We start from the raw sequence: 23,021 nt of genomic DNA, 5'->3' as shown, positions 1-23,021 counted from the left end.
TCATTCTTCTGCTCATGTTTCCTTCTTTAAATATAATAAATAATATAAAATACTGCTGTTCAATACTTAAAGATATAAATAATAAAAGCTAAACTAAAAAAAATCACGTCCAAGCGTGACACTAAAAGCTAGTCGTTACGTATCTACCAATATTTATCAATCAAATCATTCTCTATGTCTCAATTCTAAAGCAAACTGACTTAGTTCAAGGAAGCTTTAAACTTACGATATATAACAATAGACATATAAATTTCAAGGAATTCTTCCGTTTCCTCCCGCATCCACAATAATTAAACCTATCATACAAAGTCTACATAAATATATTTCCATGACAAACCATATACAGTAAACAAAATTATAAATATTATACAAATTTGGTTACAAAGTGTTCTTTCCACAACAGATCTCACTTTATTTAAATAGGTTAAATTATGTTTTCCAATGCCTATAGTTCGTGTGCACGTTCATTAATTAAAATATAATTTCATAATCAAATTTGTTCCTTGTTCTCCAAAACGCATAGCCTTATTTTACATGAAAATAATAATAATATCAAATAAGTATTTCTACATTTTTATATCATGTATTATGTTTTTCTACCATCAAATGTCAGTGTAACTGTCTTTATTTCAAGCAATAATACTGTTTATGCTGTAGCTCATAAAGTGAATAAAAAGATCCTTACAACTGTAAATTTTAAACGGCTAAGTTTTATGCCTGCTATATGCCAAAATCAAATCCTACAAATATACGCACATAATTTCATTTCTATATGTTTTCTGTATCGTCGCTCTGCAACCAGTTATATCTACTCCTACCACAAATTCATTACAAAGCCAAGACAAAGCATAACAAACAAAATCAATGGCACTAAACTGACAAATAGTTAATTCAGTAAAAAATCACGGCACCAAACGCTATGCTCTGGTCTCTGTTCTGCTCACCTCCAAATATAAAACTAAAATATTTCATCTTCCTACATATATTCCTAAATAATTATAGTCAAAATATTAAAGTCACTATATCGACTTTTCATATCCCCCTAACATTCGCTTCAATAGTTTCAAATATTTCACAATACACACTACATCCTTCATCCATAATTTCTACAAATCTTATATATTAATAGTAGAAAATAAAAGTTCCTCTCCTCACATTCTAAACAAATACATAAAATTATAATCACGTACGTTCACAAATCAATTTTGTTCCTCGTGTAGCATTGTCGCAAACGCTCTCGCCTTCAGTGCAAGTAGTCCCGTGTTCGTTGCCGCTCAAAAGTCAAACAGCCATCCTAAGTAATTTTTTCCTGCGGTTTCCTCATTCATACCGAATAAATGCCTAAATAATATATAGTATACAAGTTCCGCGTTACTTCCTTCCTTCTCCTATCCTTTTCCTTCCTTTCATCAAATAATCTGCTCGGCAAGGGTCGTCATCCTTCATACACTACAAACTATTCAAACAAATACATAAAATCATAAACACATAGCTTCACAAATAAAAAATGTGTCCCCAAAATCATTCTCGCAAGCGCTCTCACCTTCAGTACAAATGGTTCCATGTTCGTTGCCGCTCAAAAGTCTAACAACCTGCCTAAGTAATTTTTCCCTGGAGTTTCCTCATTCACACTGAGTAAATGCCAAAATAATACCTAATATACAAATTTCAAGCCACTTCCTTCGTTCTCCTATCTTTTTCTTTTCCCTTCCCTTTCATCAAATATTCTGCTCACCAGGAGCGTCATCTCATACAATACAAGCTATCCAAACAAATGCATATAAGTTATAAAAAATACGTTCACAAATAAAAAAATTGTGTCCACACATAGCAATGTCACAAGCGCTCTCAACTTCAATACAAATGGTCCCATGTTCATTGCCTCTCAAAAAAAAAAAAATCTAACAACCTGCCTGTGTAATTTTTCCTGGAGTTTCCTCATTCATACCACGTAAATGCCAAAATAATACCTAATATTCAAATTCCAAGCCAGTTCCTTCCATCTCCTATCCTTTCCCCTTCTTTCATCAAATAATCTGTTCAGCAAAAGGGAAGGGAGGTCATCCCTCATACGTCACAAAATAACATGGGCATAAATGTCCAAACCCAAATAGTATTTCAAACAAATCATTTTAAATTATTAATCGTATCATCTATTTTATTCGTGTAACTAAATGTAAACCTCGTACATAAAAATACAACGCAATTTTCTTACATAAGTACAACAAAATTTCTAAGATGTAGTTATAAAAATAAACAATTATACATGCATATTAAAATAACATAGCAAAGCGAGTCAAAAATGATATTCCTATAGTATTATTCAATGCCAACAGCATCAACAAAAACTAAATCAAATGCCTAGCGTTCAGTAACTCAATGCATCATACAAAGTAAAAGCTAATTCACAAGATCAATAATGTATCATGGCACTTTTCTTAAATATGGTTAGTAACGTATTCCTAAAGGTAATATTATTCCTAAAATACTAAGTTTAATCAAATATATAACGTACAGCACATTCTGTTCCAAGCATAAAATGTTCATTCTGCAAACAATTCTGTCATCAGTACACTCTATCTTAAAATCAATCTTAATCCGTATTCCATTTCCGGTATGCGTTAACAGTATGTATCACCGAAAAAGCTAAATCCAACTTTGTAAAATTTGTGTGCACATAAGGTAGGTTTTCCATAATATTTCACAATAAAACAAAATAACAACTAGCTTACTCCCAAATATACACTTCCTCAATCATTTCTTGTCTTCACAATAATGCCAATACCGTCAACATTAAGTCTCGTAAGTAAGATAATCTGCGCTGTGTATTCCTCTTACAATCCAACAAGTTAAAACAAAAAGTAAAAAGTTACCGGTATGTCTATATCTAAATAATATGTAAATACTTCTACTCATTAAATCGCAAATATCAATCTCCTTGGACCAGTATTAAATAATATCAAAATTTAAAATGCCAAAATGTGCAATAGCACAGTCACACATGCCTTTCTATATAATTCAACAATCAAAGATAAAAAATGGATATTACATCTCCTGCACAATTTTGAATCAATAAGATTTAACATAACTGTAAATATGTCTCTTCATTTTCTTTCTTAGCGCATTTCATTCCAATCATATCAAATCTCACCCGCTTCATACACAAATTTCTCTTATCCTCCTCAAATGTAAAAATGTACAACAGATGGCAGCACCAATCACTTATATTCTGCACAGAAGAAATCAAGTTCTTTATCAATTCTATATAATTTTCTGTTATTCATAAGCATATAATAATAATACAATCACAAGCGTCAAAGGGTATATATAAAGCATATATACTTTACACAAAAACAAACACTAAAATCAATTTCTCAGAGTTTTTATATTTGGCAATAGCCTAGTAATAGAAGCTTCAAGGATCCAGGAATGCCCGTCATTCATTCCTTCATTTTCAAAACAGCATGCAGGAAATGCTGCCCAATTTTCCCGCTACTAATTTCATGGCGCTGTAATCGCAAATCTCCAATGGATGTAGTAATGTCAGCGGTAAGTAAATATTATATTATTTATTTCAGTCAATAAAAATAATTAAAGGGTTAATTTGATATAATTAAATAGTACTATAAGGTAATAACGGTACGTATATCATCATACGCGATTACATTAATTCTACGAAATCATCTTTAATTGAATAAATTAATAGCAATTTGATTAAAGGGGTAATCATTTTAATAGGAGTTTGATTAAAGGGTTAATCATTTTGATAGGAGTTTGATTAAAGGGTTAATTAAATTGATATCAAAATTTAATTAAATTATATCTTACAATGTTGCATGTTTTACACTATAAATATACAAAATATAGGGAATTTCAACCCTTTAGGGCATAATTTGGCAACACCGCAACGCTAAAAAGCCCGTAATACAGCGTAAAAGGCCTCGATTAATATAATATCGCCTCAGGGAGGTCAGATAAGGGAACCATTCTACTTACGTATACGTACCATACTAATTAAATGAGAGTAATCAAGATCATCATTTTCGTTAAGCTTGATACCAAAAAGTTGTTCAATTGATTTTATAGAATCAGTACCATTATGTATGTTTGCTGGTGCAACACCCAAGGTATCAGAAACAGAATAATTTAAGAAATATGTAATTTCAGTTACGTACTTAATCCAGTCAGAGTGATTGTTTTTACAGTAATGTCTGAACATCATTCCAAGGTTACGATGAATATTTTCAACTATTGAACTACTAGGATGATATGGCGTGACGAAATGAACTTTGATATTAGCGTTATTCATGGCATGTATAAAAACTTTACTCCGAAATTGAGCTCCATTATCACAAAGAATATGTTCAATGGGTCCGCAATGAGGAATATACACGTTTAAAATCCTATGCACAATTGCTGCAGAAGTTGCTTTCCTCAAAGGGTATGCTACCAAATATCTTGAAAATACATCCATTACTGTAAGTAAAAAAGTGTCACCAGTTGGTGCTCGGGGTAAAGGTCCATAAAGATCTATAGAAATAAAAGAATGAGGTCTCTCAGGTATGATTGACAACATTGTGTTGTATATGGCCTGATAATTGTGCTTGATTTTCATACACTCCTCACAGTCGTTAATGTAATTCTTGATTTGAGGCCGTAGATATTTCCAATAAAAAGTTTTACTGATTAACGAATATACCTTCTGATATCCAAAATGCCCAAAATCATCGTGGTATGCTTTTAATATGCGAGGTACTAGCTTTGGTGGTATACATATCTTTTTTTATTTTTATATTTAAAGTCATTAATCACTAGTACATCATTTGACATTTGATATAACGAATTCCAGTTACGTGGACAGTCACAAATTTTCGGACACACTGTTAAGTGTTTTATGGTTTTCGCAAACTCTTCATAATTTCCTTGTTCTTCTTCCAGTTCTTGCAACGATATTTTATTTATTTCATCCTGAAGAACTTTAGATGAATTTATAGAAAGTACTCTATGTTCAGAACTTGGAAATAACCTTGATAACGTATCTACAGGTATGTTATGAACGCCTTTGATATGCCGTATTTCAAAATCAAAAGATTGCAGTTCTAATGACCACCTCAATAGACGACTATTATAACCCTGTACTCTTTTAAGATGCCGTAATGAATTATGATCAGTCAATACTATAAAATGACGGCCAATAAGATATGGGGCGAACTTTTGAAGTGCAAAACGTACAGCTAGCAGTTCAATTTCCGTTGTGGTATATCCCTTTTCCACATTCTTCAGAGTTCGGCTAACACAATGTATCACTGCGGGATCCTCAACAGATGCATTAGGTTGCCAAAGTATTCCAGAAATTCCGGATAACGATCCATCACATTGAACGTAAAAAGTACGACTAAAATCGGGATAGTTCAACTGAATATTTTTTATAATACTGGTTTTCAAGTTATTAAAACTTCGTTCTTGAGCATCACTCCATTGCCAAGGAACTCCTTTTTTTGTGATTAAAAATAATGGTTCAGCAATTTCGGCAAACCGATGTATCGATCTCCGGAACCAATTAAACAAACCCAAAACTTGTCGAGTTTCTTTTAAATTTGAAGGTGGAGGTAAATCTTTTATTGCTTGAATTTTTGCTTCACTAAAGCACATACCCCGTCCACTAATATTATATCCAAGGAACTCAATACAAGTCTTGAAAAATTTTGACTTCTCTAAATTAACCGTAAGTCCAGCATTTTCAAGACGATCTAAAACAGTGTTCAAACTTTTCAAGTATTCTTCAGGATTCTTTCCCATTATTAAAATATCATCCGCATAAAAAACTACATTGGAGCAAAGATCTTGCCCTAATACTTGATTTAAGCAAGCTGCCAAAGCAGCGCTTCCATTAATTAATCCGAAAACAACTCGATTGAACTCGTACAACTGTCCTTCGAAACAAAAAGCTGTATAAGGTCTAGAATTCTCTTCTAATAATAGCTGATTATAAGCCGAGACGAGGTCCAAATTCCCAAATATGGTATTGCCTTGTAGAGAACTGAGAATTTCATCAATATGAGGATACCTTACTTGTTGTAACCGTATATGTTTGTTTAATTTTCTCAAATCTAGGACTATTCTTGCTTGTTTTCCATCCTTCTTTGGTACAACATGAATAGGATTAAGATGTATACTTTGTGATGGTCTGATAATCCCATTTTGCAACATATCACAAATTTGTCTCCTCACTTCATCCCTGAATTTATACGGTATGATATAAGGTTTGGTTACAATTGGTTGATTTGTATCTACATCAATCGTATACATGAAATTCTTACAGCACCCTGGAACTTTTGAGAACACTTTTGTATGTTGGTAAAGTATATTTTTAAATTCCGGAATAAATTTACAATGTTTATTATCAAAAGAATCAGTAATTTCCTTTACAATATCATCAAATGTATTATTTTTTATAAGAGTTTCGGTTGCTGAATTTTCTGTACTAATTTCACAATTATTTACATCTAAATTCATATTATTAATGAAAGGCTGACATTGACTTGCTATATTATCTGTAGCCGGTATTAAATTCAAAATAATTTTGTCATTGAGTGAATTTACCGTAAATGTTTTATTTTCAGTCTAGCACAGCGCGTAGCTGAGTAAGAAAATCTAAACCTATTAAAATATTTTCATTTAGTTCTTTAATAACTAGCACTGGCATAGAAATTTCGTAATTTTGTAAAGAAATTACTACTTGAACCTTCCCCACAACCCTTTTTTTATGCTTTCCAGTATAATCAACCAAAATTAAGTTGTCAACATTTTGCAGCCTTGGGTTAGAAATATCTTTTGTGAGGTAACGCCAAAATGAATATGAAATAAGAGATGCAGTAGCGCCAGTATCAATCAAAGCTTGCAGTGAAATATCATTAACTTTAATTTGTATCCTGGCTGTACAATATGTTTTTTGGAAAATAAAATCGTTATCAGTTACGTAATTATCACTAATATTATCATCTGATAACCAAAAACAATTACGTACAGGAATATATTGGTAATTGTTTGTACAACTTAGAGTCTTTGGAATTGTTTCATCACTATTATCATATTCTTTATCTGCAGAAAATTTAACACAAGATTTTAAAGTATTGTTTTCAAACGAAGAACTCATAATTTTAGGATTTGGTATTTCAGTTGCTGGCGTGGTTTCACCCCATTCCCCACCAGCTGTCATTAGTTTAAAGTAGAATTGTTCATCACATCTACTAAGTCACACTGAATCGCACATTCTTCTGATTCAAATTTTTCAATAAAAGTGCTCGCCGGTATGTCATCAACTCGACCACTAAATTTAGTTAATGACTTGATCTCACTAAATTTTACCGGTACTTTTAGACATTTTGCATGATTAGGTTTAGCAGATTTTAATTTCCTACTGTTTACTTTTACAGAATTCCGATGTGTTCCTTCTTCACTCTTCTCATTCACAGAATTGGAACTGGTATCATCACTGTGACTTTCCAATTGACTACAATCTCCATATCCATACTGTGGTATGGCAGGATTTACTTCACTACTGTGTACTGCTTGATGCATTATTGGACGTTGCATTTCAGTATCAATTTCTGGAATTAAGAAATTTATGCTATCTTCTTTATTAGCACTTCTATTATTTTTGAGTTCCAAAACTTCCCTCTCTAATTCATGTATTTGTGCTGTATTACTGTCAATTCGAGCATCAATTCTATCAAATTTATCTTTCAAACTTTGGGATAATTGTTCAAGTTTGAGAGCCTGAGATTTCTCAAACTGTTCTAATTGATCTTTATGCGATGTTTCCAACTGTTCCAACTTTGCTGTTTGTGAATTTTCAAACAGTTCGAATTTCCTTATCATTTGCTGTTCTAAATTATTCGTCAGCTGTTCCAATTTTACTGACTGAGCTTCCATTTTACTTTCCATTAACTCCTTCATTTGAAGTATAAAATTTTGAAAGTCCGTGTTTGATAATTCATGCGACTGTTGACTCCTAAAATTTGTTGAACGGTTTCCATCTTTTGACTGGTATTAATAACTCGTTTATTTCTTAATATCATATAGTCTAAAATTTTGGCTAACCTTACTAAACTTCAGATTATATCCAAAAAGTCCTGGGACGAGACCATCATTTAAGATATAACTATCACTCCAGTTCGCTTATGTATTATTAATATATTTTAATTCTATAACAAATCACTATATGAAATAGCATACCTTAGGCAAAGAATGGTATTTTAAATCAATATATTTAAAATTATATGTATTTTTCATCACCAATTGAAAGTATATTAGTACATAATGGCGACCTGGTTCGTCTATATCCATTTTTTCCTCCTCCTCTTCTTCTTTGTATTTCTCATCGTTGCCAATAGCAGAAATTATACAATATCATTTGTTGTGCTCGTTGTACATATATCGTTGTACTTGGCAAAGGAAAAGACTATTAATTCTAAATACTACTGCACTTTTCTGCGACGTTGGTGTGAGGAAATCAGAATTAAAAGACCAGGAATGCTGTGAAGAAAGATGCTTCACCAGGACAGTTCGCGCGTTCACATACCCCTTGCATCCATGGGAGAAATTCATTCCTGTTAATGGTTTCCACGCCCGCTCGCCTGATATTGACCCCCTCGGACTTTCACTTGTTTAGAAACCTTAAAAAGAACGGGGGTGGGGGTCAATGATTTTCTTCGGCTACAGAGGTGAAAAGTGCTGTACTTTGATATTTTGCAGCGCTCGAGGAATTTTGTTTGAAATTAAAAGTGTATTGGAGAGGTGGCGTAAATGTATCTCAGTCCAGGGAATACGTGGAAAAATAAAACAGAACTTATCCAAATATGTTCTAGTTTTGTAGACCAGACCACGAACTTTCGAATCCGCCCTCGTGTGAAAGAAAATTTTTATTTGACTTTTGAAGGCAGTTTCAGAACTTTGAAAAGCCTTGTTCTTGGATTTTAATCCAGTTCTTTCTCTATGTAGTACGAATAGTTTTCACGACTCTTTTATGAGTAATGTGTTCCACGATTTTCTCTCCTTTTGGTTCCTACTAGTGCTGTCGAATTATTGTGACATTTACGGTTTTCGGTTTTTAAGAAAATCTGTTTTCTGAAAACCGAAAACCGCAAAAGCTGTTTTCAAAACCGAAACCGCAAAACGTTTTCAAAACCGAAACCGCAAAAACGGTTTTCAAAACCGAAACCGCAAAAACGGTTTTCAAAACCGAAACCGCAAAACTGTTTTCAAAACTGACATTTCGGTTTTATGAAATTTCACTTTTTTTTTCTCCAAAAACCGATTTCGACAGCATTAGTTGCTACCTTGGCTAAGTTACATCTGGAACACTCACGTGAGAAACTGAAAGCAACATATCTTGATTTCACATATCGATGAATTTGAGCAGTTCACGTTTGTTTGGTGCTACAAAATTAGGCATGTTGCTTTCATTTTTCTTTTTATATTTCCTCCTTCAGCAGAGGTGTTCTTTCTGAAGGAAATTCCGTAACTAAAGAAAGGAAAACCGCATATAGAAATGTGTTATACTGGTTATTCCATGTCAAATCACCTAGAGCACGGTGCTTCAATGTCTCACATTCTCTTCAAAATTTTTTCATACATAAATACCTTTGAAATTATGCTAAATTAATTTTTCCGATCTTTTTTTTGGGGGGGGGGAGAAAGGGGCAGGGAAAATTTTTAAAAAGATGAGAATTTGGCGTCAATTTCACTTTCTGGCGCACAGCATCATGAAACTACAATTACCATAACTTCCTTATTTTTCAAGTTATTAGGCTTATCCAGGTGTCAAATGAAAGCTTAATTTTTGCTCTTTCAGTAGATTCTAAGAAACCTTGCAAAAGGTTAAACTGTCAAACATTAATGGACATACAAAGCAATTTTTATGTTGTTTTTTTTATTACAAATTGTGCCATTTCTCAAAAGTTACAAATATGAAACTTTTGAAACTTTTTTGTATATTCATCTTAACACGTACATAGTATGGTTAAAAATAAAGAGGGTACTTTTGGTATTTTTGTAATTATTGTTTTCGTAATTTACATGTACGGAAATATACAGTTTTAAGTTTTGTTATAAATTGTGTCATTGCTCATAAATTACAACTGTGAAACTCTTGAAACCTTTTTATAGAATCATTTTAGCACATACATGATATGGTTAAAAAATAAAAAGGGTGTTTTTGGTATTTTTGTAATTTTTTTAATTTTACATGTACGGAAATAATATAGTTTTAGGTTTTGTTACAAATCGTGTCATTGCTCACGTGGTCGCACGCAAATACACAATGATTGAGAACGAATGCAGAATTGGACCGGTAAAACTTACAATGGTGTAAGTTACTTTGTTTTAAAGAAAAGTCAAAAAGTAGATTTGTTAACAGAAAATGTGAAATAGGTCCGGACTTCATTCTGAAAGATAAAATTTCAACAGATGACTGTGAAGAAAGATCTATCGATAAAGGAATCAGCTGTTTGGTTATCAGAAAAGTGGTGTTGCTTAGACAAAAAACTATGATTTACACCACAGGAACTTTCACCCGTCCAATTACCTTGCGTTAGTGGAGAACAGAAGTGTAAGTGATATTCAGTACAAGTTAGAACTCACTCGTTTGTATGTAGTTAACGTACGCGCCTCTGGCATGGGAGACACGACTTCGAATCCTATGTTCAGCTGTAGATTCGTGTCTTACATAACACCGTGTGCGTGGGTTTTCTCGGAGTACTCCCGTTTCCTCCCACTTTCTTCATTCCACCATTTCATTCATTTCTCATAATCACCGTCTCCTTTAGCCTAACCGGCATAACCGTGGGACGTAAAACTCAAAGATTTCATTTCATTTCATTTTCGTGTCTTACATAGCCTCGGTGCTAAATGCGGCATTAAACTTCAAATAAGTCAACCAAATCAACCGCTGCAAGCGACAAGCATACAAAAATATTTCTCACGTCAATATGGCGTATAGTTCGTCTTACTTATGTTGCTTATAATTTAGTTTATTGTTGCAAGGAAGTTATAACAGCTCTGGTATATGGACGTTTATTCTAATATTCTAGATATCTTATGGTTCTGTAGTAAGTAGTAAGCAGTCATCTGTGGAGAGTAGAAACGACAGGTCAAAAGGTCTTGCTCAAAAAACTGGATGGTGGGGAAGAGTTGTTTCGATAGTGTTTTTAATGTTAAAGATAGCAGAAAAATGAATGCGCCGAAGTTATTTTTTTTCCCTTTCAATTTCAACAAAATGTATATTGCCTACTAAATGCCTACTAATTGTTACTAAATGCCAAATATTCTTTGATTTTGTTTTAAGTCAAGGAATTTTTAGAATAACTACGTATACCTAAAGTATGTTGGTAAAGAAAAAATACTATTCAGTAAAGCAAACGCCATCCCCAATACATGGGAAACGTGTCGCCATGCGAAACATGAGCTAGTTACCGTATTGCGGCTAATACAAACTCTGAGAATTATACAAATCCTTAAAAAAAAGTCGACATGTTCTTTCATCCTTTAAAAATTTCCCGATTTAATTTGTAGAAATAGAAAGGCCATTTTAACGTTTTCCATTTTCTTAAATGTAGTATATGATGAAAGAAAATTTATCATGTATAATAACGCATAAGAATTCCTTGAGTTAGACTTCCAAACTCTTATTAAATTAATATATGTATTTAATGAGAACAGATGTGAATATTTGATCCACATCGACTGATCGATCACGTATCGATTTACTATTGCCAATCGCCGATAATTAGTGATCTGTCACTAGGGCTGCCAACCGTCCGGTATTTGACCTACTCTGGTGTCCGATATGATGTCAAAACCCTACTTTAAATGTCTGATAATTTTTCCTCTTACTAGTCCTATTGAGGTTATGTTTTAATTCCGTGGAAAGTAGATTTAGTTGAATCTGGATTCTAAAATTAATCGCATTTAACAATTTAAAGGTCAACTAAGGAACAGTTTCAAGAGCGAAGCTAGCACTACTTCACTTTCAGCTACATCTTCCAATTAAATAATGGATCCAGATCCAGTAAAAGTATGTAGACATTATGAGACATTAAGTTGGTAAGACTTATTTTTCAAGCATATTTTGTGCATGCCATAATTATGTTGCCAATTACATTTGCCTTTCTGTTTTAAATACGATGTATTATTGATAGTAATATACAAAAACTACTTGTGCCCACTCAACCAAGCCTGGAATAAGTAAGTTGTAATAAATTCCTTAAAGTAGCTAAAATTATTAAACTCGAACTTCGAATCGCTTAATTTTATGTGAAGTAACCACTTTCAGATTGTTCACTTTTTTAATGAGCTATTATATCACAATCATAAGAGTAAACGTACTCCGGGAGTGTGTCCGGTATTTCCATTTTCAAAAGTTGGTAATCCTAGTTGCCACGTGGAAAGTTGTTATTTCTGTTTTTATTTTGTTATTAGGTATGTGTGCATTATTTATGGACAATGACGAAACTAACAATTGACGATTTGCTACAATCAATTAAACGTCTGAAGAATAGGCTTATATTCCATCTTCACCGGAGGTGTCAAATCTACTATTACCGATTTCAGTATTAAGAACACAGCACGCCAAACAAGATACAAATCCAACTCCTTCATATGATGAGCACGTGACACTTCTACTTGTTTTAAACGTACTTCATTTAAAAGTATTCATTGTAATCAAGTTAGAATTGAAGTGATTGGGTGTATATTTCAATGCACAGTTTGTAGATTTGAATTCGTTGAGCGATTGAATTCTTCAAAGAATCACTAGTTCGTAATATGAGCCACCAAAGGCAAGGAGTCTTCCCTTTAGTCACCGATGCAACCGCCGCGCCGAATGCAGTGTGATAACCCGAGGGTCAACGTCGAATGCCAGCAAGTACATAGTAGGTGACGTGGTGGTTCCTTTTGCAGATGTTAATGGACACTTCTCGAGTGATTATTACCATTAAACCTCCATCAATCAGTCAAATGATTATTATGACAAAATCGTCTGAAGTTCCATTCTGAAAACAGCAGTTCAATTTATTTTTTTAATTGTAAACTCATAAAGTCCCTAAAGTATATTATAGGTGGGAATGATTGTTGTTTCCTCGATTTCCATATAATATAAAATCCATGCGCTTGAGGTTAGGTGATCATAGTAGTCATTCCACTAAAGATGGACAGTTTGTAATCGGGGTTCAGTCGGACTTAGGCTCATTATACTCAATGGAACTTGAATCAAACCAAACCATTGATGTGACAAATTTTCACGGGTCTGAGTCTGCTCCAATGTCATCTGTTAACGACCGGCGGAACTATAAAGGTAATCAAGAAAGGTCTGTCGGTTTTTCACCCACCACCGTCGAACCTTGATATGTTACCTAAGACGTACCTGGAATATAAAATAGTCCTCATCAATATCGACGACCTTCTGCCAACGTTCTGGAATGCCATGAATTCCATTGCGGTAGAACATGGTGGGCCATGAAGCGAAGAAGTTAAGTGCATTTTGCACCTCTACTAGGGATTTAAACTGGCGTCCTCTAAGGTGATTGTCCAAGGAATGAAACAGATAATAATCGGATGGTACAATGTCTGGGGAGTGTGGCGAATGCAGTAAGGTTTCCTATCCAAGGCGTAGAGTGATGTTCCGGATTATCCTATCCACATGGGACTTAGCGTTGTCCTATAACAGATTCCCCTTTGCGACCCTTTGCGATTCAGAAGTTCTGATTCCAGAGTTTTGAGTTTTTCTGGAACTCGGCTCAACTGCTGACAATACACAGCTACATTGATACTCTGACCAGTTGGTATCAGTTCCCGATGCCGCAAGCAGTCCACCAAACGCACAGTGGGACCTTCTGGTTCAGTGCTGGTTTCGGCTGTTTCGAAACCGGTTCGTGGGATGACGACGCATTGGAGCTTCATACAAGACACTTCTCATCACATGTCAACCCCCTGTCCAGAAATGGCTCCTTCTTCAGACAAGACAGCAAAGAAACACAAGTGTCTGCTCGCTTTGTCTTCTGGCCCGGAGTCAAATCATGTGGGACCCATCGGAGCAATTGTAGTGCTTCCCAAGTTGATGGAAGTGCTGCCGAATAGTTTCTCCACTTACACTGAATTGTGGTCCCAGTTCCTCACATGTCTTGCCACTGTTCGCCTGAATTGCTTCCTGAAGATCTTCATTTTGTACATGTGTTGATTGGTCTTCCGGCACGTGGTGCGTCTTCGAGTGTTTCGTCACCGTCCCTAAACTTGTTACACTATCTCTGCACTGTCCTCTTAGTCACGAGCCTCCTACTAAATGCCTAGCATATCTTCCGCCCCGCTGCAGCTTGAACTCGTACAGAATACACGCCCTTATGACGCTCTCTGAAGGTCCCATGTTCACTCTATTCTTATGCAAGTTCACGGTGTGCCTGAACTGCCACAACCAGGTAGTATGTTGGATATACCCACAGCAACAACTGACCTTCTTCGCCTTATCTCCATTCGCATTCAACTCACGATGTGAGGGTCAATTGAACACAGACCTCCACAAAAAGCGACAGAACTTTCTTGGTTACCTTTATAAATCCAGCCTAGCGAGAAACACGCGATCGGCGCGTTGCGTCGCACTATCTCTAACAGGCGCATCAGGAGTTTTATGTATTTGCGCTCACTAATTTTAATGAAGCTCTCGCTTACTCAAATCTGCATCTCATCGAACTCGTGCTCACTAACCTCAATAAGGCTCGCATTGATTATGGAATTAGGCTTGCTGAGGGCTCGAGCTCACTTTCCTCAGTGAATCATGCTCGTTGTGCACTTCATGGCAAGTGCTCACACGGGCTCGCTCTCAATTATTGAGCTCAAGGTTGATTGAGCCCGAGTGCCGGGCTTGTTAGTTTGGACACATCTGCATCCACAGGCTCTCTTTCCATCTAGAGTTTGGAAAAAGTGCTGGGTGACTATTGATTCTAGACCTTTAAAGTAGGGGTAGGACCAACAAGTAGTTCAACCCTTTAGGTCCAAATTGAGACTTCTGGCATTGAGTTAATGCTATCTATTGCATGATTAGAGGGGTGTCTGCTATTTATGAGTGTTTTTTTATGTTATTTATTGCGTTGAAAATATGTGTTTATTGACAATTTATGGATGTGAAAGTTAAAATTCGTAGAAAATACAATTTGACTGAAGGTTATCTTGAAAAAATAAAACTTTATTGATGTGTTTTGATACATTCTTTCATCATTTATTATTGACAATACGTGAAACGATGTTGGAAAAAATCCTTGACACCTGAATTCTCAGAAATGAATCCTGAAGGTTTTTTGAGAGTTGATGCAAGGCCAAGTAACGCTTTATTATTGCCCATATACGAATTCTTTGATGAATTCTTTGAAGATTTACCCATTTTGTTATAGGATATACTTGTGATTCTGTGTAGGTATTTATGAGGAGATCCTGTCCTTCAGCCGAAAGGAGCTGTGAAAAAATTAGGATTCACCGTTAGATACAACCATCAGATTTAATTACAGAGTGACCTTCACATAAATACCAGAGTCCCCCTCAAAAAGATTTTTGGAACACAATTGTGCAATTAGTTACTGTTAAAAAAGAAACTGTTAGGGATTATTGTCTACTTTTTAGAGAGCTTTGTGAAGATTGCATTTTAGATGTCCTTCAAGAAATTTTTTACTCCCTTACAGAAAAAAAAAAGAAAATAAAACCCAAAGTTGACATTGAACTTGGAAAAGCTTTATGTATTGTCCCTCTTTTACGTAACAGTTAGGTTGTTACATGAATTTGTTTTCCTTGAGTTTTTGTAAAGATTGTATTGAAACGAAACATTCTTTCTTTTATTGTTTATGACTGCTGTAAAGAGACCCGCGCCGGATCCCATATTGAACGCAAAGGTAGAAGGGCGGGGGACTGAGTTGTCCAAACTTGTTTTGACGGGAAGACCTGTTTACAAAAATTGTTATTGTGAATGAATGAATATTAACTCCTACGATTAAAAAAATGTATATGCAACATGTAATGTCCATGATGTATGATGAAATCATTTCATGATTTGTAAATATTGTGCCGTATGGTTATATCACTTAGGTTAACTTATAACAATCATATCATAACAATCCCCTTATGATAAGTAAAATGTTGGAATGAAGAAAGTGAGAGGAAAACTCATGAGCAAGGTGTTTGCTCACTACAAATTTACTTGATTGGAAATCGAACCAAGATATTTCAAGCAGTGGAGATATGGATTGTAGCAGCAATGCACTAAATACTTAGAAAATGTTTAAATAATTGTGCAACCTAGGATTTACCAACTAACAGAGAACAATACTTTTTTACTGTGGTACTAGCCCTTAGAAAGTGAGAGGAATCTTTATTTAGATAATAATGTTTGACACTTGTTTATGTTGAGTTTAGTAAAATGGTTTTGACGAGAAAATAAACCAAGAACCTCATATACTAGAGACTTCTTTACCACTGAGACTATATGAATTTATTAAGTTTATTGTCAGAGAATTATTCTGTTAGACTAATTTATATGAATCCATTTTTGTCGTAATATTTCCTTTATGAAAAAATAAAATAGCGGAATGAGGAAGTGGGAGGAAACGGGGAACTTTAAGAAGACTTATGAACTTGATGCTGATTAGTACAATTTATAGAATATACTTTTTGTTATAAGAACACTAAAAATGATATGGACATGCTTGACATGAGAAAATCCACCAGCAGAGGTAGATGCTCTACCATTGAACTAGTTTGTACCATTATTAATTATATTAATTGGGTTCCGCATGAGCCGATTGATACAGAATTTTTATAACTAGATTTGATTTGTGTTGATTTTTAGATTAGTGTGTCTTTTAACAACGAGGCTATATGAGACATGAACCTACAGTTTTATCGTAGAATTTGAACTATACACCTCCACCGGGAATTGAACCCGGTTTTTATGCCAAAGGCTTCCGTCAGGAATTGAGTTACGTTATTTTGATTTAGATTAGTGTATCTTTTAGCAGCGAGGTTATATGAGACATGGACTTATTGATTAACGTAGAATTCAGACTATATACCTCCACTGGAAATCGAGTTATTTTAATTTTAGATTAGTATGTATTTTAACACCGAGGCTATATGAGACGTGGACCTACTGATTAACGTGGAATCCGAACCACATGACCTTTTCCTGGGAATTGAACCCGGTTTCCTACGCCAAAGGCTCTCGCCGGGAAACGAATTGGAAACGATACATACACTATTGAAAATGAACTTAGGACCACATGTATTAAAGGCAAGCATGATGTAAGGAAAAATAAGTGTTGAATGCATGGACATGTATGTTATGTGTACAGTAAATGCAATACAATGTTTGTTATGAAATTGATTAAAAATACATACTTGGTGAGGTTCTTAGAACATAATTAATTGCCATACTTTAATGAACTTTAGTTACACATATACTAAATATATAATGAGAGAAAAATACTCACAGAATGTATAAAAGCCGATGGTAGACTATTGGGCGTCTTATTGCAGTTTGAAGGACAGGATTTCTTACCCTCGGAGTAAGAGGGAAGGTAGAATTGCTTCTTTTTTTCTTTTTCTTTTTAAATGTTTGTATCCATTCCGTTATTGCTATGAGGGTTATCGTCCATATAGAATTCCAGAGAGAGAGAGAGAGAGAGAGAGAGAGAGAGAGAGAGAAAAGTGGTTTACAATCTTTTTAGAGGAACCTTTTTTTATTATTATTGTATGGAATTGTGAAAATTGGCGTGGGTTTCTTCTGTTCAATATAAAAACTGAATTTTGAAGATTTTTGTCATTTCAAGTTAGTTGGATAGATTGTGACGGTGTTCTTGCTTCGAAGTTGTTTTTTTATCGGCGCTACTTCATTTGTTCTTATATTTGAAAAGGTAAGTGGACTTCTGTTTTCTTAAATATATTCAGATAAAAATTCATTTTCATTAATTGATTACAAGATATGAAACATTTTTAATATTATTATTATTGGAAAATTATCTTAGAGTAATTTTGTTGATTGTATGAATTCATTTGGAAATCATTATCTTCTTTTTGTTTCATATCACATTTATTTTATCAAATACATGCAAGCTGACTTATAGTATCCTGAAAACATGACATTTTGAGAAAGAATTGGATTTTGTTTTTAATTTCTTAGACTTAGCTCATTGGAATGAAAAAAATTCTTCATTTTCGGAAAGGATTAATTTTATAATAAATATTCATTTGATTTTTCTTAGCACTGATTATTTTTGTAATAGAAACAATTCAAATATAGTAATTCATTTTTTTTTCTTTTTAGATTATACCATTTCCAGGAGTTTGAACCACGCTTCAGAAAGAATTACCAGGTAAGAAAAATAATATATTTCTTATTATCATTATATAATATGTAATGTTGAAGACATACATATGTTTATTTTTTCATGGAAGACCACAGAATGAAATTAATATTATTAGTTGGATATTAACCGTATCTAGAATACATATTGCTTTTAAAGTTTAATTGAAAACAAACATTTATCATTATCATAGGTATTTTGCCTTTGATAGGGTACAGCTGAGAAGCTTCTATGCTCCACCGCTAACCTTTTTTGTCTTTGCGTGCGATCTTTTAGTTTTAATATTAACCCTTTCCCTCTTTTTTCGGTTATTATACCCTCTAGGACATCACTCATGATAGATTCTTTTCTTAGGCAATGTCATAACGAATTTTTCTTCCTAATAATGTCTAAAAAATGTTCTTTTCTCACCCAACATTTCTAACATCCTGTTATTTCTTTTTCTGCTTTACCCAAATAATTCTTAACATTTTTCTCCACATTTACATTTTGAAGGCTTCTAGTTGATCTTTTTCCCCACTTAGGAAAGCGTAACAAGCATTAGGAAAACGTAAATTACAAACAGTAGACACCAAAACCATGTTTTTAGCTATGAAATGAAATCAGTGCAGAGCTTTTTCGTATTAGTTGAATTGATATTTCATATTTGGATTGATCGGAAGACAAATGGTGCATTATTAAACCATGTTTTATATACGAACACATTTATAAAAAATATCGAGTTATCAAGTTAATGGTCTTTTCACAACTAGACTATATGAGACGGGGACCTCAAGTGAACTACGTTAGGATTTTTTTTATGTTAACAACAAGTACAATAACTAAGTACGATTTTTGTGCAATAACTAGGCTATATGTGACGGGGTCCTAGTGATTAACATCGAATCTGAACTACATGGCTTTGCCGAGAATTGAACACTGCTCTTTCACGGCAAAGGGGTGCACGATAACTAAGAAGATACAAGTAAATTTTATGAAATTTTATGGAATGTTTTACAGAAGATTAAGATCGTGTTTTGAATTATAGGTCAGAATTACATCTATTTTAACACGTTTGTACAATATTTCCTTCAGTAATCGTACTATTTGTGGAAAGATTCAAAGTGATAGTTGTTTGTGTGTATGATGGACCAAGATTTGAGCATTTATTTGTTCTGAATGAAAGAAATCTTTATATTATTTTGTGAAAAATGGTAGATGTTAGATCCTGTATGTGATTACTAGGTTGTTTGAACAAAATATATCATAATATTTAGTGAATTTATCAGAAATAGTAATGAATTATTCATGGTAGATTAATCGATTTTTCTTTTTATATTTGGTCTTTCTGTTGGTGTTTTTTCCATATATTGATAGAATAATTAGATTGTTGAATAGAGTTAAACGGTATTCACCAGTTATGGTATATACTGATGATGTAAATTTAATAGGGGATGATAGGAGAACATTAGAAATAAATGCAGAGATCTTATGAAATGCTTGCAGGGACATGGGTTTAGAAATAAATGCAGAGAAAAGTAAATACACAAAAGTGCGTTGGGACTGTAATACTGCATTTTATGGATGCATTAAAATATTAAATAATACTTTTGATAAAATGCTTAGTTTCAAATATTTAAGATCAGTATTAACAGAGGAAATATCAAATTCACGGAGAAATTAAATGGCGACTAAAACCAGGGAATTCGTGTTACTATTCGGTTCAAAATCTCTTGTTGTCGCGAATTCTGTTGAAGCTTAAAATATATAAAACGTTAATTATACTTGTTGTTCTGTATGGTTGCAAAACATGATCGCTTACTCTGAGGAAAGAACATAGACTAAAAGTATTTCAGTACAAGATCCTGAGACGAATATTCGGACACAAGAGGAAGGGGAATGGTGGAAACTTCATAACCTAATTTATTAGATTGTTTATTAAACATGATTAGGGTCGTCAAGTCTAGGAGGGGGCGGGTCATGTAGCTAGAATGGATGAAATTAGAAACGCTTTCAAAGTCTTGACTGGAAGACCAATCGGAAAACGGCCATCAGGAAGACCTAGGCGCAAATGGGCGGATGGATCTCGCAGAGATAGGCATACAAAGTAGAAATTGGATGTAATTATCTAAAGATAAAAGTCAATGGAGAGTTTTTTGTGAACGTGGTCTCCGGGTTTCATAGACCATAGAGTTAGTTAGTTAGTTAGTTACATGAATAAAACGATACTTATTAACGATAATAAGAAAACTTTTAAGAATATTATTTCACACTTTTCTAAAATAGAACTGATTGCTAAACAGATTTGGATTGCTTGTTGTTTTATAATATGATATCGTATTCTTAATTTGATCGAATGATTTACGTATTTTTTCATAAGTAATTATTTCCCAAACATTATATTAGATTAAATTATAATGAAAGTAGAAAGGGTTCCCCACGAGAAAATGTAGAAGTATGATGTTTGCGGAAGATCTAAACTGACAACATAAATCAAGTAATCCATGCATCAGAAACGAAGGCTTTACCATTGATTTTTGCGTCATCCTTATTCATATTATTATTCTTATTGAATTAGGAATATAGTTTGAAATATAAACAGTGGTTAAATTCCTTTACAGAAGACAAGATTTCCCGAACTTTTTATCATCTAAGATTATGTTATACCGTTACAACTCATGACATGTACACAATTCAATGAAAGGGTATCTTGACATATGTTGCCTTGCCTTGCCTTTCGATTAAATGATTTGACAGTATATATCGTAGAAAAGTGTATATATCATTACATGTGGGTATAGAAAAGAATTTTGAAATTAAAATATAGAGTTGGACATCTAAACTTATTGTGCCCCTTGAGGGATGATATCTCTCGGAGAGAGAATAATCCGTGAAAGAAAATGTTTGTTTAATCCCTACATGTTAGGCAACCCAATATGATTCACTGTACTGATGGGTTATCTAATATGATCGATAACTGAGTTTTACGTCTGCTGGTTATACCGCTACGCTAAAGGAAACTGTAATTTGTTGAACCATCACTTTACAAAAAGAAACCACATAAAAGTATATAAAACCCCAACAAAAGCAAAGTACATGGTGTTTGTCCACCACAAAGTTCACTTGGTACGAGCTAGGATCGAACCAGGGTCCCCAAGCACCAGAGGTGAACCCTGTATCACTGAATCACCAAAACCCACCCAAAAATCATTTGAATTCACTAAATTTAGTTATTATTCTAAGCTAGGATAAAACACTTAAAATAACCTGTGGGATAAGGAAAAAATGTGCTTGTTTTTCGTAACGAAATAATTTGATTGTACTGTCCAACTGACTTGATTATTTTCTTAAGGTATAAATATGTGAATTAACACATATTTTATGCCAAAGACCGTTAAGAATGATACGTTAGATGATTAAGGCAACGGTCCTTACGATACCTTCATATTACAAGACCGATATATGAAATTAAACTTACATAGACTTTTAATTTGTAGAACGGAAGTTTAGTCTTGAAAATTTTTGTTGATTTAAAAGATCAAAAATTAATAGTATTAGAGCTAGGGTATTGCTAAAAATGTTGAGTTCTGATTTTCAGAAGATATAAATTTACCTCTTGTGATAATTGGTTAGCCATAAGGATACTTAAGTTAAAATAAGTAGATTTGTAATTTAATTATTGATAATTTTGTTTCTGTTATTTTGCAGGATGGCAGAGGGTAAATCTACCTTTGAACTTCTTCAATCAATTGAAGAGATTGATTGTATCTTAATAGACAATGAGGAAGAAGAAAAGAGAAGAACATCAGAAATGGAAGAAAGCAGAAAAAGGAAGAAAAGGGAGGAGGACGAAGAAGAAGAAAGGAGAAAAAGAATGAAGGAGGAGAACAAGAACTCGCAGAAGCAAATCAATTATGTCAAACTAACCAAAAGTGATACGCAAGAACTTTTCCGTATTTTTTCCAAATACGTAAATAAAGAAAATAATACTATTCAATATGGTGCTGTTCTTAAATTTATAGCATTAGAACGACGGATGGGAAAATTATAAAAACTGTAGACAATGAAAAGCCAAAAGTGAAAAAAGTGTACATAGAAATCAAGATTTGTAAATAGTAAAAAATAAAGTGATTTCTAGTTTAAAATTAATTATATTGAAAATTTGTTGGTTTTATTTCAAGAAAATGTGACTCATTCTTTTCCCCTTTTAATATATCTGAGTTATTTTAAAATATTGTTTTCAGCAAAAAAGACTTTTTGAGACATGAACCTGCAACTTATTATCTGATTTCAATCAGCTCAATTTGAATTGTTTTTATTTCTTTTAAGAATTTCAATCCTATTTGAGACATGGATTTACAGAATAAGTTGATATCCGAACCACATAAACAAGTTGAACTCACATTTATCTTTGTCAAATGTGGATATGAAGAAGATCTATTATTATTATTATTATTATTATTATTATTATTATTATTATTATTATTATTATTATTTTATTTAACAGTTATGGTCTTTAGGCTAAACTAGACTATTGATTAAGGAAAGTGAATGACAGAAAAATTAATTTTGTGCTCTTTTGGCAGAAATCGAACCCAGAACCACGTGTACCAAATGCACATACACTAGTTACTTGGCCGATTA

General features: G+C 33.5%; 1 protein-coding gene and 1 long non-coding RNA gene across 2 annotated transcripts in view; both read left to right on the top strand.

Annotated features, from left to right (window-relative positions):
• The window catches only part of Zip48C (Zinc/iron regulated transporter-related protein 48C), a 488,892-nt gene that overhangs the window by 169,268 nt on the left and 296,603 nt on the right, over positions 1-23,021 (top strand). The gene's annotated exons all lie outside the window — the stretch shown is intronic.
• Positions 17,546-22,459, top strand: LOC145681399 (uncharacterized). The gene is made up of 3 exons (XR_014130773.1): positions 17,546-17,948; positions 18,359-18,407; positions 22,086-22,459. It is a non-coding gene; the product is annotated as an uncharacterized LOC145681399 (long non-coding RNA).

The sequence above is a fragment of the Thermobia domestica genome, chromosome 3, assembly GCF_964235325.1.
Source record: "Thermobia domestica chromosome 3, izTheDome1.hap1.1, whole genome shotgun sequence".
Classification (NCBI taxonomy): domain Eukaryota; kingdom Metazoa; phylum Arthropoda; class Insecta; order Zygentoma; family Lepismatidae; genus Thermobia; species Thermobia domestica.
Note: the sequence above shows the minus strand (reverse complement) of the source record. Positions and strands in the feature narration are given on the sequence as shown.